The sequence below is a fragment of the Phaethon aethereus genome, assembly GCF_964289735.1.
Source record: "Phaethon aethereus genome assembly, chromosome: 2".
Taxonomy (NCBI): domain Eukaryota; kingdom Metazoa; phylum Chordata; class Aves; order Phaethontiformes; family Phaethontidae; genus Phaethon; species Phaethon aethereus.
Window position 1 is genome coordinate 133056171 of NC_138582.1, and position 17175 is coordinate 133073345.

The following is a 17175-nucleotide window of genomic DNA, read 5'->3' on the forward strand; positions in this document are numbered from 1 at the left end:
GAAGCGGCGGCGCTGCCGGCCGGGCTGCCGGCCCCGGCTGAGCGGGCAGGGTGGGTCCCGCGCGGGCGAGCCCCGGCGGCGCGGCAGCCCCGCCGAGCGGCGGCCAAGCCCCTTTCCGGCCGCCGCCGCCTGGCACGGGGCTGGCGGCGAGCGCGGCTCCTGCCATGTGCCGGCGCCCGTCCCGCCTGGCCCGGCGGGGCGGCAGCGCCTGTTGAGCGCCGCGGCCCGGCGCCCCGCGCGGCGGTGCCGCAGTGTGGGCTCCCGCGCTCGGCTGCGCTCCCGCCGCCCTGCCGGCGCTCGCCCCCTCCGGGCCGCCGGAGACCCCCGTTACCGCGCAGCCGTCCCTGCGGCGGCCACGGCTGGCGCGGGGCTGCGCACCTGGGGCAGGGCTTCACCCCCCGCCGCCCTTTGTCAGCCTCCTTCCCCTGCGGGTTACCCTGTGTTCCCGCGCCTCTCCTCCTCCCGCCTGGCACGCTCCCCACCACCACTTTTCTGCCTTTTTTTTTTGTTGTTGTCTGGGGAGTTTTTTGTTTCCCTCCCTCCTCGCGTCCGTTTTCTTAAAAACAGGCCAGCACCAACCCCGGGCTCTCCCTGCCAGGTGCTCAGCAGAGGCTGCGGGGTCCCAGACCGCCCACACTTGAGGCCTTCCCTCCCCCGCAGCGTTCCCGGGCCCGGCGGCTCCGGGGGTACATGGGGGGCACCGCTGAGCTGGCTTCCAGTCACCCAAAAGGGACGCGGCGGGTCTGTGGCAAACCAGCCTGGGCCGCTGCCCTGCGTCTTAATAATGGGCAAGTGGGAAAGAGGAAGAGCCAAGAAAGCATCACTTGGAGGCTTCCTCCTGGTGACCGCCCTTCGCGTTTCCTTCACAGTGCTTTATTCCAGCCAAAGCTTCCATCTCATTTTATAAAATGAAGGTGAGAAGGCTGCAGGAAGGCGGTCAGCTGCCACAGGGTTGCCAACAGCCGAGTAGCATGGCAAAGTCTTGCTGACACGGGATCTGTAAGAAGCCTGCAACGCATTTGCCTTGACGATGATTTATGAAAGCCTTCCATGTTTCGTAACCGAGAGTCTGTAACACGAAGTTATTTCAGGACGAGTGAGGAAGCGCGTTAAAGTTTCTTTGGCAAACTAAGCCTTACCCACCCAGCTACACAGCGTCTCAAAACCGGCGTGCAAACCGCCTGCCCTCTCTGTAACCCGCACCCGGCCGCTTCTCCTTCTCCCAGAGCCAAAAGACAACCCGGGCTCCCCAGATCCTGCAGTCGGTTCCCATTTTTTTCCTCGGGAAAACAGGTACCGAGACCCCTCTAGCGGCAAAGTCATCAGTAGCAGCGATCCCCGCAGCCGCGGCGGTGGGGCCGCCGGCTCCCACACCGCCCGTGGGATTCCTGCCAGGAGCTCTGGGGACGTGGCTGAGGCCAACTTGCTTTTCCAGGTTTTATTTTTGTAATGACGGCTTGCTCCATGTGAGAAGGAACGAGCTTTAAACCAAGCTTCAGCACTAACTTACTAATCTGTAAATTGCCACGTGACAAACATAAAAACAGGACCGGCATGTCACTGCTCTTTGGCCTTTGGCCAGATATTTCGTGTCACACATTTTAAAGATTGATAATAAAATGAGGAAAGCAGAAAGTTCTTTTATCTTCTGGATTAGGTCATAAAACCAGGCTGATACCTGGGATGTCGGAAAATACTGTTGTGGTAATATGGTAAACTCGCAGAGTACGTGATGTTTTGAAGTGGCATTTGCTGGTCTCCTACATGTTTGTTTTTTCTGCTCCTCCTGCTAGATCTTTCTTTCTAGTACTTGCCTCCTTTTAGTCTGTTATATCTTCATTTTTCCCCCCATGATCTAACACTGTCTTGCCCTCATGTCTCTCCAGCAACTGTCGTAAACCTGTCTCGTAGGATCGGTGAAATACAATGGTGTTAAAAATGCTGCAGGGAAAGAGGTAAATAACCTAAAAGATAGAAAAAACCCTCATTCTGCTGAGACTTTGCAGGCAGAAAAGACCTTTCATAATTAATTTTCGATTATCTTTGCAACTATAGATCTGGATAAAGCAAGAGAGGAATCTCTTCAGAGAATGACTACTCCAGGTATTCCAATAATTGCAAATTAAGTATTTGCTGTCCAAAGTCAGTGAGTCTGAACATGTCTGATTATGAACATGTGTACCTTTGAAGGACAGGCAATGGTTGATAATCTCTGTGATAATAGCAGGTATGAGGTTGTGTAATCGCGATTTCCACAACATTGAAAGGTAAATTAATAAAGTGAAATGTACTGTAGATTAAAAATAACTCTCTCACATTTCAAGACAGGATGGCCTTTTTCTTGTTAATAGCAAAGAACATAGAAGCCATGAAATTAGAGAGGAAATTATTAGATCAAAGGGGAAGTAAATTTAAAAGAAACAAAAGTAGCCTTGTTATGTGTAAAAAGTGCAAAATGAAGACAATGCTCTCAAATCTCAGTTCTATTTTATAGAAACTGTGAACAGATTTTGTCCTTGTCTAATTTGTGCAGAGTCCATATATATTCATTGCTAATAGTGGAAATACTCAGATAACATGAATAAGCTTTAAACTGTAAAGTAAATGCTCTTTTCAATGTAGGCTATTCCTGGGCATTCCACAAGTGCATGCTTCATATAAGCCTGATAAAAACCTTCTACTTCACACTCCCTATGGAACTAAATGTAGTGCCTGTTTGCATGATACCTGCACTTTTATGAGAAGTCCCAGCTTCCAAAAGTTTTGAGGAACCCAGAAAAATCGTATTTCCCTATGTATGACCTTAGAAACCCCCCATGGATTGACACTGCCATTGACTTTAACAGTGATTTGCAAAGAAAAAATACCAAACTGTATGCTCTGTATTACATGTGTGAAAGATCTGAAAGCTTCTTCTGGTTTTCATTCCTGGGGAAGATTCCTTGAAGCTTTCCTTGCTTCTAGATTGGTTCAATGCAGTTTTTACTGACAGAGTTTAAGTGTTTGGTTTTTGGGGCATTTTTTTTGCCTGTTTTTTTTAATGAAGAGATTAGGGAGTTTGTGAAACAACAAACCAGTACTCAGTCTATACCTAAATTCCAAAGAAGTGACAGCCTACCTCGTGCTAAAGCCCAGCTAACAACACAATATTTGAAACAACATTAAACTCACTGTGGAAGAGGCTGTTGTACTCCAAAACCTGATAGGTTGTGGAAGCCCAAAGTAATAGTTGGAAGATTAAAGGAACCCAAAAGCATTGCTGCTTGTTTCCAAAGAATTCTATGAAAAGATCTGAAACGTTTCTCCAAACTTTTAGTGTGTTAGGTTCTGTATCCTAATTATCCACTCTCATACTTCTGCATGGTAGGGTTCCTATTCAAGCTAGAGCTTACATACATTTTGTTCTCCAATAACCAAAAATAAGTAAATACCATGGAATTACAGCAAGTGATAAGTCTTACAGCCCAAGACCTATTGAACCCAACAGAAAGCTAAGTGAAATTACATTTGGAAGTAATTCTCTTTCACAGTGTAATTCTGAACCTGCTGATGTACAGGTACATGCACAATTTAATTGTCACATGAACTCTGGTGGAACGACCTGTTTTGGTAAAATTATAGGTATGAGCAGGATGAGGACCTGCATTTGGAGAGCCATCAGTGCAAGCCATAGTGACTTTGACAGCTGAGGACATGTCTATGCTGCTTCTGTGCTATGGCGTGGCCTCTGGTGTGGTCTTGGTTCCCAGCCGACTGGCATGTACTGGTTTGTGTCCTTATTTCAAAACGAAGGCTCTGTGGAGCAGGCAGGCCACCTGCCTACTGCACAGTCATTAGTCTCATAGCTAACTTGTAATGACTTTGTGAAGGCAAGGCAAATCCTAGCTGATAAATAGATTTTTATGTTCCCATGCAATAAAAGCAAGCAGAAAGTCACCCTTCCCCCCGACAGCAAGATGAAAACCTAGAAATAACAAATAAAGGACAGCGGGCAGAACTGCCCTGCTTTCCTTCAAGAAGCCAGATTTTTCCCTTTTGACCAAATTGCTTATTGCATATCTAAGTATCCACACATATTTAACATCCTGGTTTCCTCTCATTCAGCTTTAGACATAGCAGGCACTTTCATTGTGGAGGTGAAGACCTCTGCTTAGAACTTCTTTCATTTTACTGACTTGGCAGAATGCTTCCTACTGCAGAAAAAGAGATCTGAAATGCAAGCATAGATGAAAAAAAAAAAAGGTAGGTCACTAGATAGGGCCTGTAGCGACATGAATGTCTGCATCAGCCTGGCTTAGTCTAAAAGAAACTCATCTAAGGCAGACAATCACTTATACCTCTGTCTTCCACCTGTTGATGTCTCCATTATGCAGGAGCCATTTCACACGAGCCCTCCTAAAAGAACCTGGCCTGAAATCAGTGCGCCTTGAGTCTCCTCCGCTGCAAGCCCTCCCCATCCAATACTACAGCCAAGCTTCATGTTGACTCCTAGTAGCCAAACCTCTGTAGATGGCTGCGGTACAATCCTTAAGGCCCTTCTGGTTTTGCAGTGACGGCATCTCAGATTATGTTTATGGCATCTGGCATAATCCGCTATATCTGCCTGCTGGGTTATTACAGCAGAGTAGCGGTGCCTTACTGTGCGCCATAAACTTTCGCCTAGCGGGGAGGACAGGAGTTTGAAACTAATTTATTTCAGGATGAAAACTGGCAGTTATTATTTCAGTGTGAGTGTAGATAGCTTGGCAAAAAAAATGGGGTTTAATTAATTATGCAAATTAGAGGAAAGTAAAGATGTTTGGCCCACTGCTTTGATTATGCAATAGGTATAGAAATATAATGTTCTGCACAAGACAGCAAGACATATCACACAGAGATTTAGTGTTGTCAAAGACCTAAAATGCTAATCCTTCCTTTGATGTTTATATTGCTTAGCTGGAAAGGGAGGAAATGCATTATTCATTCTTTGATGTTATGAAAGGCAAAGGCAAAGTGTATAAATAATCCATATTTATACACTCTCCACAGTACTTGGAAATTTTGCTCAATATAAGCACAAACCGTAATAAGAAAAATAAACCAAAATATCAATAAATAGCACATGCATACTGTATTTGTGTATGAATAAATTATGTGAGCCATAATGGTTGCAACAGCAGGTGGTGGTGTAGTTCAAGACTCTCTGTGATATCTCACTTTTTTCCGCATACTCCGAAGAAGAAGGTTTGAGACCCCTAACACCTGGTGCAATTTTTAGGTCTGCACCTTTAATTGGTGAACAAACTAGCGTCATCTATTGAATTTTATTAGCTCTGCAAAAAACATAGAGCAAATAGGCTCGTCGTCACTTGTGATTGCTAAACCTGCTGCTATGACTAATTTATGAACATTCATCCTATTTGTTCTTTCATCTTTCTTCCTGTCTCATACATCCTATTTTAATTAAATCTCAGATTGAGAGTTTGCAGGGGTAGAGAATTTCCTTGTTATGTTGTTTTCAAAGTTTTTTATACAGTGGAGCTCTAATCTGTAATTGGAAGCTGATAAAGATTTTGAAATTACTAGAGTCAACTATGTAACTGCCATTAGACCTGGTTAAAAAAAAAAAATTTCCAGAAAAATTTCTGGTGAAATTGAACTTTAGTGTGTTTTTCCTTTCTTAATAATAAGCAGCAACTTTCAATTCCTTTGCTTTAGAGAACAGAATTTAAAAATCCAAACTACTTGCAGTATAATTCTCCTTTACATTGTGATCAAGCTCTTACTTTGGAACATGACAGCAATTCGTTTAAATGTTTCCAGGGATAGAACCCAAGACTACTAAATATTTAAGCAGATATCTAATTTTTTACCGAACCATAAACACTCATAATTTTGGACAGTGAAGCCTCTTCTTGGTCCAGGCAACAAGTATCAGACAAGTCCAACATACACAGGAAAAGAGGAATTTTCTCCATGTTCCTGTACCACCTTTCTCTGAACAGAATGGATCACATTTTGGTGTGAAGATCACATTTTAGTGTGAGAGTAGCGTAAAAGCTACTCTCAACCTCTCTTCTATAACTATTGGAAACAATAACACTACCACATAATTTGGTGTAGGTGAAAAGGTGGAAAAACAAGAATAGAAACAATTTTGAAGAACTTAACAACAATCAGTCTCTTTTTCTGAGTATTCTGATTCTCATGTTACTATATACTAACAAACTCAATACGAAATACGGGCCTACTGGTACTAAACTGAGATTTTCTTATAGAATCGTTCCAAGTAGATCATACTTAAAGTGAAGCTCCATGACACACACTGCATAGCTTTTATTAACCTTTGGCCTTTTATCTAGACTGACACTTAAATGATTTTTTTCCTCATAGTTCAACATTTCCTCTTTCTCAAACCTACAGTAAAGTCATCATGTTGAATTCACAGCTTCCCAATTATCATGACAATGCAGTGATATCAAAGCCTCAGCTTTACTCTCTCATTAAGATGGAAGAAAGTGTGGGGCTCAGAGCAGAGCTGCTTTAACTCTTCTGTCACTTTTTTCCTTGTATGTGAATTTTATGCAAACCTATGAAGATGTAATTAATTTATTTCCTATTCCAGCATCCTCACTGCATTTCTTCATACTGACAAATTTTGGCTAATGGATTTGTTTGACAACTGTTCAATGCAAAAATGTATTCAGATACTCAAAATTCACAAATAGAGGTGGAGCTGCATGATTTGTTATCTAGAGTCATGTATTATGAGCCTTTAGAAAAGAAATCGGCAGTTGTCCAAAATAAATTTTATTTGAGCTACAGAACTGAAAATTGTGTTCATCAGACTCTTGCAAAAACAAGGCTTTGCTCATTTATTTGTCAAAAGTAAATTAGTCAAAATATCTATTTAGAAGTTATTTGCTTCAGATGTTCATGAATTATTTATCTCATTATTTCCCCTGTTTAACTGTGATACCAGATTCTCTTAATTAGCTACAAGTATTTTAAATGATAGAGGGGCAGCTATGAGAGGACAGTTCCCATCTTAATGTGTTTTTTATTTATAAATGTTTTCTGCCCCTTTATAAAATTCTGTCTAAATGTAATTTTGTGTACTTTGCAATTTACTAATATAGGCTGGGGTAGCCTCAAGCTTGGCTTTTTTATTCTTAAAGATGTTCAGATGTGCATGCTTTGTATTACATATGTAGACAGAAATCCTACAGGCTATAATGGTTTTGCAGTTGGGTTCTTTTTTCTTCATTTATAGAATCACAGGTTAAATGTAGAGATTTTGGATGTTTCACTGGATCAACATACCATTCAGCTATGTAATGCAATTTCCTAAAGACCTACTGATATTAAGCATGCTAGATTCCAGATGAAGGCATTTCTCTTCTCTACAGTTTTACCTAAGAGAGAAAATCAATATATGGCTCCACATTTGTCCCTTAATGCTTGGACTGAAACCTTGCCCCTCTGCTGAAGGTAGTAATAGTTTTTCTCACTGGCTTCAAAAACACCAGTGTTTCACTCTTCATTTCCCTGCTGGATACTGCTTTTCCCTTTAAGCTACCATGTATCATAGAAAATGATGTTCTTTGGAAACTCTAATGCACCACAGTAAAAATTGTAATGCCACAAGGCAATGTCAATATATATTTCTATGCAGTAGTGGGAGGAGGAAATAACCAGGAGAGACAAATGTTCCTACTCACAAAGCTCAGAGTTTTTCTTGTATTCAAAATGAAAACATATCCTTTCAAGCAATAAAACCCCTGTACACCTGCTTAGTACCATTCCACCAAGGGCAGCCGTCAGGTAAGCTCAGGTTTACTGACAAATCTATTCTTCCTAGTTCTCAGTTGCAAAGAAGGTTAGAAATGGGATTTTGAGCTCTAACAGATTTGTGAGAAAGAGGCCAGTATCAAAGATGTTCTGCAGATTTTAGGTATTGAAGAATGATCCTGGGGAATCCTAGATTTTATGAAGTTCAACTTTATTCTAAGATACAGCATCATGGATTGCCTTGCTTATTGTGTTCAGTTTTCCTGAGCATCTATATTCTGCCTGAGATCCTTTGCTGTAGTTTTAAAACATCCAGTCCAAAATATATGAGGGATGATATGATGGAGTTCTACCAAAAAGTTAAACAAAACCCTGCCTGTATCCTGCAACCAATTCTTGTCCAAATTCCCAGGAAAAAAAAATATAAGCTTTGTCTCACATCAGAACTGGATAAAGTTATCTTGTATGCAGACAATAAAGAGTACAGCTCTATAGAAACACAAAGAAGTAGGGACGGGAACTCTTCAAATTTGGACTGTTGGCCCCTTTTCATTTCCTAAGTCAGGTCTATTTTAAGTACATGGCAGCCCTGACCCTGAAGGAAAGGCCAGGTCTTGGTCCCAGTACTGTTAAAGCCAAACCTTCATCAAATTAGCTATCATCAAAACCTCCCCCTGTGAAACTCACAGTAATACTTTGATGAAATGTGTATTTCTAAACTTGTTATTTGTGATTTTGGGGAGCATACTGGGCCTGCAAATATAAAGGGAGGGAACATTTTAATGAAAATGTAGTAAAGAATATGTCTATACCATAGAGAGTTTGCTGTAAGTATATATATGTACCTGGTCTATACCATAAATAGAACTTTACTGAGTATCTAAGACTGATAGTGGAAAAAGCTGACAAAGTGAACCAAGGCAAAGTGAAGTCTCCAGTTTAAAATCAACATCAGAAGTAAACAACAATACCAGGAAGGGAACAAATGTCTTCTGATAGTCAAACCAGGAGCCTATCCGTAATACCTGTCATAGCTCTTCTCTGGTTTGTTTCTGGTTGGGTTGGTTTGTTGGGTTTTTTAAGGAAAAAGGAATGCTTGATTAAGCTAATTCTTTGGCTTACTCTATTTGGTGCATAATTAACTCAATATTGAATACTCATTTTGCGTGTTATATAAAATCAGCTTAAGTGGACAGGAAAACATTTAGAGTACAAATGAGCTTTCATCAGTGACTGAAGATCCTATTGTCTATGACTCAAGAGGAAAGTAAACAGAGGTGCCCATGCCCAACCTGCCTTTCATTCCACAGATATAAAAAGAAAACAAAACCTCAGAAGCTCTGCTCTCGTTATTATGCTGACATTTTGAAACATGCAAAAATGTTGAGTGAAATGCAAAGTCTTGGGAATTTTATCAGAGGAAAGTGTCTCAAATTATATGATTCTAAAATTGTACATTGAAGTAAAGATAAAATCAGATGAAAGGTATGTAAAAGAGCTGTAAATAAGTGTCTGTGTGTAAATAACATTAATACATCATGAGCTTAGCTGGACAGAATTGGGGCTGTAAATGTGTTGAGGATGATTTGGTTCAAGATTGCGAGTTCTTGGCTACAAAGAACATACAGTGCAGGATTTCAAGGCCTGGGCATTTCCCCAGGGAATGCTGTGAAAAGAAAGTTGGATGTCGTTCAGTTAAACTCCTGCTGTGAACACCAATAAAGAGATGACCTTTTCAGGCTCTGCAGAGGTCCCATTTAGTGATGCTGGTTTCACCCAAGAGCATTAGGAGCACTGTGCTCTCAAAAAGTTCAGCAAATGGAGGGAAAGAGCTCCACCACAGAAACAGCAAAGTATTTGTATGTCTTCAGAAGGAAATGCCTCAGAAGAATGAAGAATTAGGTGGAATGACTTCTGAACAACCAACAACTTACATCAAAGTTCATCCTGAAAAGAAAATAGAAATGACTGGTACAAATGTTAAGGATGAAGTCAAAGCACATCCCTCTTCGGAAGTGTCACTGGCCAGCTGAGGAAACTTGCCAATGACTAACCAAGATTAACCCTCCACACTCGCAATAGTTAGTAGAATTAAGGCACAGTGTGGCACAGGGCAAATAAGGTTGTTCACCAGCCTTTTTTGGTCCTGCCAGCTACCTCTGACAGCACGTCAAACACTCAGATTCAAAAAATACATGAATTATGCAAAATTTGTCTTCTTTTATCCCTAGTTGAGAGGAGCAGCCAGTGGGAAGACCAGCAGAGTTTCAGACAGCCTCGTGCCATGAATCAGCTGGGTTGGAAAGAGACGATGACTGAGGAGGATGTACTTGTGTGAGTCTGTGAGACACCAGCCATATACACATCTGTGAGTGCATGTGTGTGCCACTGCTCACGTACATATAGCCTGGGGAAAGCCAGAAACATTTCATGACTGGCTGGATATGAAGCCCTTTTTCTCTCTCCACTGGTATAGAAAAAGAAATAATTTCTGTGGTCATTAGGAAGCTGCAGATGATTTTCTTAAAACATTTTGCCACATTTGGGGGCCTATTTTCCTCTCCATAGGCTGCTTAACTCTTATTAATATCAATGGGGGTTATGCACACATGTGGAGAATAAATGAGATTCTTCATTGTTTCCTTCTGATAAAATTAAATGTTCTTTCCACATGTTAAAAATAGCTCACATACTGTTGTTCTCATGGTATTGGAAATAGAGAACATGATTCACTAAATTAATCTTAAATTATTTTGCCTCTTAATAAGAGACCTTATCCTACTTCTTTTAGAATCAGAAACTAGTTGTCAAAAGCTTCAGTCAGAAAATGAGTGGAGCGTCAGTTTTGGTATGGTTTTGTGACTGTTGATTTCATCCTTAGGCTGAATATGGGATGGAAAACGTTTCCTCCCAGCATGGTGCATTATACAGACTAGATCTGTGAGTAGTGGTTCCTTCATACTAATAAATGGCTAAACCCTTATCCAGTCAAATTTTTATCAATCAATTCTTATTTCCTTTTTTCTTATTTACAAGCATTGGAAGGCAAATGTTTCTGTCACAGCCTGTATCAGGACTGTCTTAACTCATTTTCCTCTGATGCCTGTAAGTGAAAAATACTAAATGAATTTTCATTGACAGGAATTTGAGGTGCAATTTAATACCATCATTGTACAAGGAGCCATTGTTGTGCATGATTTGGTATATGTAAGACGCTGGGATGGATTTTATACTCTTTGAAGTGTTTTTTTGTACAGCAAATGCTTATATTTATAGCAGACCTGTTAATGTTTATCCTTGACATTGCATCAAAGAAATAGCTACACAGATTATTCCATAGACCTTTAGACATTTTTGGAATATGGAATGCTGAACATTAACATTCAACTCAGTTGTAAATGCAGTTCCCTGAGGGATGATGACATCAAATAAATTGGACCATCTTCTTAGAAACCACATCCCCTATGGATCACTCAGTAGCAGAGAATGATTAAGCATTATAACTTCCTAGGAGAGAACTGGAGATCCAGCTGCATCTGCAAATGGAAGAGGAATAGTGTGTCGGTAATGTCTGCCTGACTGGCCCAGAAGTGGTGCGAGATGGGTGAATGTCTACAACTCGAGAGACTGGGGGATTCTGTAATATCAGAAACTTCTTGTTGTAGATACGCTTTTGGAAAATAATTTGACAGAACTCTGTCGAATAAAACCTGTATGAACTCAGCTTTCAGCTACGGCTAGGGAAAGTGAAGAAGCCAAAAGAACTTGTATCAATGCCATACGTGGAGTCAAGAAACAGGAGTCAGTGAAGTTACTTGACCATGGAATCAAGCCAGTATTATCAGAGAAAAAAATTATAATCAAACTATCAGGGAAGAAATGGTATAATAAGAAATAGCCTGCAAATGAGTTTACCATAAGGATGTGTTGGAACAAGCCTAGAAGCCAACACACTGGTTAAGTTGGTGCTGGCGTGGAGTCTCTCCATTAGCGTCACTGTCTTGGGATACTTTTCAGAAAAGAATCCTGGCACTTTGAGGAAAGTGAGTAGTTTTAAAATAAACAACTGGTTGATAAGCCCTTTCCTGTTAAAGAGTCTCCGCTGTCCAAAATGACTTCTTCAGTAAAGGAAAGTGGGTACAAGCTCAGCGTAGAGAGTGAGAGCTTTGCACAGAAGTCAAAGCCTGTTCAGTGCTCTAGGAATAAACAACTATACTGGCATCTTGTAAGCACTTGATTTAGTCACTGCTATTTTCTCTGGAACTCTCACTATTATATCAGATACGTTTTGCAAGCTGATAGCAAATACCACACCTGTAGCTCCAGCTCCTGCAAGCAGCAGTCTATGTACTTTTCTGAGCTTTTAAATGCAGATTTTTTTCAAATCGATTAGCAGGTAAGAACAAATATCATCAGTTGTCCTCAAGGGGTGAACTATTTGGTTATTGTGACCTTAATTCAAAGCTAGTCAGGAGATTTTGCTGCAGAAATATACAATAATTTCATTGCTTAAGGCTTTAAGGTCTATTCTGAGGACACAAACCTGTGTGATTTTTTGGCTACTGTGACATCCTCAGTCAAGAAGGTCAGTTGGCAATGTGTTTTGATAGTGGCCACTAAGAGTGAAGTATTTCAGTCTTTCCTGAAGGGATCAAGAGCTGCTGTCAGATAAAATGGAAGAATAAGTGGTATTGAACTATTACACTGAAAGATCACTTTCTTAACTTTGTTACGGCTAATAAAATTCTAATTTGCAAGTCTTGGTTCCCTACAGTTGATATGCATGTAAGAAATATGGAATTCCTCTGGTTAAAGCTATTCAAATGAGAGGCCTAGAGGCCAAATATATTATGTAAGAGGGAATTAGCTTTTTTTTTTTCCTTGAATTGATGTTAATCTATACTTGCTTTCTGTCTACCACATATGCTTGGATTTACAACCAAATCTTGAATTTGAACTTTGTTCTCCTAAAAACCAATGAATTACTGTAAGGGCAGTTGAAACACCTTCAGAGATTATATTTGCCTTCTGATTATGAAGCATACATTGAAGCATGAGGTTTCCACAATCTGAATGTATTAATTACTACCAGTGGTACTATAAACTCCTCTAGCTTACACCACAATAAAACACCTTTTAAATCAAATACTTCCAATATTAGAGGAGAGATTTCAGGTCAAGTGTCAAGTGCAGTGCCTTGAACTTCTTGATGGTTTTGGTATTCATTAAAATGTGTAAAATGCATTTTCAATACAATAAAATATGGCTTCTTGCTCTGACTGTGTTTGCATATGGTATAATGCACAGTTATGAATTATTTCTGCAGATGGATTTTAATACACATTATCTTTCCTACTTTATGTTATGACTAAATTATCCTCATTCTGCAGACTCAAACCAGAGCTTATGTAAGCTGCAGTGCAGCTGTAAACAGCCCCTATCACTGCAGCCTTTTGGTCACATGTCTTAACCACAAGATCCTTCCTTAATTATAGTAGTACTTTTGCAGGGACAAACATGTATGATGAGATTTCATGCTCTGCTTTTTCCCAAAGGAAATCAATTGGTTTCGAGTGCAGTACCAAACTCCATGGCTGTGAATTTGACTATGTAGAAATTTAGTTTCTGTAAGATGGATTCTTTGTATTATTTAGGACTGTGGATGGAAGCGAACAGAATAGGATTTACGTCAGAGCTCATGTGAACTGATGGCAGTGCAGCTGCCCATTTTTCACTGTGCCACATCCACTCTGAACAGAAGTTTCATTTTCAAAGTTAATAGTCTGTCATTCACATGGAAAACCAAGGAATTCTCTCTGAGCTTATTATTTGTAGGTAAAAGACATGGAAAATCTGAAGTTCCTTGAAACGGCTTCTTGCAAGACCTCTGCTTTTAGCTATTTCCTGAGAAACAACTTTGACATAAATAAGAAGTGTCTTGGCTTGCCCTTATCTTGAGATATGCTGTAAAGTTAGACGGGTTTTGGATGCCAAATTCTTACCCTCTTCACCTTCACAGAAGTGCCCATGAGATGTGTCACTCAGGGTTGTCTTTCCATCCTCTCTATACAGTCACATAAAAACAACAGTGAAAATAACTGTCTTTAAGTGTAAAGTTTTGGGAATACAAAGGCTTGTGCAGTCACTTTGAACTGACTATGATGGCCCTTTTACCTACTCTCTTAATAGTATTTTGTTTTTCACTCGTGCAAAAGACCTATGCTAGAGGAATTTTATAATTTTCCCAAACTGTAGATTGCTGCCGACCAAAGCTTCAGAGTATTTACGTGTCACTTAATGGCAATATGGAAACCTGAATATCAACAGTTTAATCATCTTGGTGCACCTTATCAAAAAACTTGGCTGCTCTTGCTGAAACAGGGTGAAATTTCTAACGACATAAAGCAATACTGCCAAAACAAAAAATTGCCTTAAGTGGAAGTGATGGCAAACCACAGTGGAGGATTGTAGATGCACCTTCCTTTACACCTGAACCTGCTTGACCTGATAAACAACTCTGTGCTGCAACAGTGTCTTACCTGTATGGAAGAAGAATGGCAAGAAGGGAATGACATTAGTTTGGGGACTGACCCTTCTGCCTCGTGCAAAGCCTTAAATGAGGTTAACAGGGAAGGACAGAAATATTCACTGCCAAAAAAAAAAGGTTGAGACTGTGTTGTCGCCAGCCATGCTGGCTGATGCATTCTGCTGTGAGCATCTCAGAGCTGACAAGGAGAGAGCTTACCTACCAGCGCCTCTTGTAGGAGAAGCAGAATTTTGTTTAGCAGTTGTGTTTAAAACTAAAGGAATTGTTTTTTTCCAGTGACCTGGAGTCAGTCAGAGTATAAAATCTGCGTGCTTTCTTTTTGTGCCAAGGTAGGAGAACCAACAATTATGAAAGGAAGTTATGTTCCCTCACACCTTTCCTGCCTGTTTTCTGAAAGCAGATCTTCCACCCTGCTGGATACAGCCTGCCAGCTTTTATTTTTGTTGGTTTCCCCTTTAGAGGTGGTTTTGGTGTCCTCTCCACGCTGTTCCTCCTTTCACACAATTTCCTGTGACTTGCTCTTGTTGTGGAAACAGTGATTGAACCAGACCAGCACATCGTGGTGTGCTGTAGTAGCACTTCCAAGAGCCTTTATGCACCTCCCGCTGATGGTCTGCTTTGGGTCATTTTCCTCATATTTCTGCTTCTCAGAAATCCGTGTCCACCACTGAGAGAGGAAGAAATGCCGTCCCTGTGAGTGCAAGGGTTGTGTCTGGTCTCCTCTGACGTGGTGGTGTTTGCTGCCAAACTCTGCTCCAGGGGTGCAGTGCTGTGACCTCACGGTCGGGTGTAAAGCCCTAATGTAAACTGCGTAAATCTCTGCCGTGCTTGTCGCTGTCTCTCCCTACTCTGGAGGAATTAATGTGCTTACCAGATGGTTAAAACACAAGCAACACACAAACACCATGCTGTCAAAATATCTAGCTGACATATTAGACACACATTTTACCCATGTCAGAAAGCTTGTCTTTAAGCGGACTGCTGAGCCAAGGGCTCCCATTTTGTTGTAAATTCCATTTGTTTCCCTAAATTTGCATCAGGGACTTACTTAACTTCATAAAAAGTTAGCATCTTCAGCAGAAACATCTTGCTGCATCCTTTCTTCCTAAGACAAAAGGCTGAAGCAGTGTCAAATGGATTAAAAGGAAGGAGCTCTGTAATTTGTGTTGATCCAACAAGGTACTGCACCTAATTTCTGGTTTGGTGTGTTCATTCACTCAGTGTGCTCCTGTGTTTGCAGTGAGTCCTTCCACAGGTGTGGGTGTGAAAGTCCCACCTGTGACCCTCCCAGCCACCCCAGCCTCCAAAAATCAAAGGCCATGAAACAAAACCATCCCAGGCTTTTCAGAGTGCTGCACCCAGGATAACGCGGAGCGATGACTGAAACACCACAAGGTGACTGTATTGCCACACACAAGATTAAATCAAGAATATTCAAGAAGTGACTCACTGGTATTTTTTATCGGAAGTGGCCCTGAGCTGCCCTGGTTATCCAGTCACTAATCTGTATTTTCAAGACTGACCCTTCCTGCTAACTGTTTCCTTCTTTAAATACGTCTAAAAACTCCGAGTGACAGGCAGGCTGTTTGCTGAAGGTCGACTGGTTTTATATGAGCGGAACGAACGTGCTCCTGATATCCCTGCAAAAGCACAGTTTAGTGTTATTTTCTGACCCATCTCCTTTACTTGCAGAAGTCTACAAGTAGCACAGCCTTGCTGCACGGCTGGGCAAGGGGCATTTAAACAGCCTCCCGCTCACCTGCTTTTCATCAGGTATCACCATGCTGAGCTGGGGAGGAATTTTAAAAATGCTTAGAAGAACAAAAATAAGCACTGGACCCACGTACGCACGGTCTGAAAGTAAACCTTTGGGGAACTCATGCAGGAAGAATGACTGAGGGTTGGCAGCCGTCCTGGCAGAGTCACTAACACCCTAAGTGAAATCAGCATAATAAACGAATTTTAGCATTGCCGGCGTAGGAAAGCCACATTGCCAGTTTGGTCTTTCTGAGAGACAGGTCAAAGTGGAAGGCAATAGCTGGATCCTGATGTGTAGCTGAGCAATGCGGCACGCTGCTCCCAGCGCGTGCTCGAGCCGACGGGAAGCCCAGCTTTCCCAGACCTCTCCTCCTGTCCTGCACGCCCGGCTGCAATGAGCTCAGGGAGGGAGAGTTGTATGTCTGCCTCTGGGGTGTGATGAGAGCAACAGTCCTCAGAGCCCCTTTTCAAGCTTTGTAAGCAGAGGGGAAGACCGTTACTACTACTACTACTACTACCATTACTACAATGCTGTTGTCCTTCGTTTGTCAGATTAGGAGCGCTTAATAGATTACACTAGCAGCAGAGTAGCAAGTAGCTGCTTTGATTTGAAGAATCTGGCCTACAATACTAAGTATTTGGCTCCATCATATTCAGTGTGTTTTTACATGACTTTGTCAGAAGGAAAAACAGACATTTTACTGCACACTTGAACTTTCTTGAACATCTGAAAAGATATTAATTTAGTAGGAATTCTAGCAGCTATTTTTGCAAAAAAAGTGTGACTTTAACCTTCCTTTCACCTGTAACTTTATCAGCTTTCTATGATGATGTGAAAGTAAGCGATTTGGTTCAAAAAAAACCCTGCCATGTATGATTTTATTATGAGATCATAGTAACTGATGTTCACTGATAGCATTCATCCACATCACCTGCATGAAACTGCTCCAGCAGAGACGCAACAGTGTGGACTAACGGTTCTGCAGTAGAGCTGTAGGCTAATGATGTCTTACTAATCACACTAACCAAAGCGGTAGATCTTTGGACCACGGTCAAGAGGAACCCAGCAGGTTGCTTTTGCTGTCAAATTCCTCTAATAT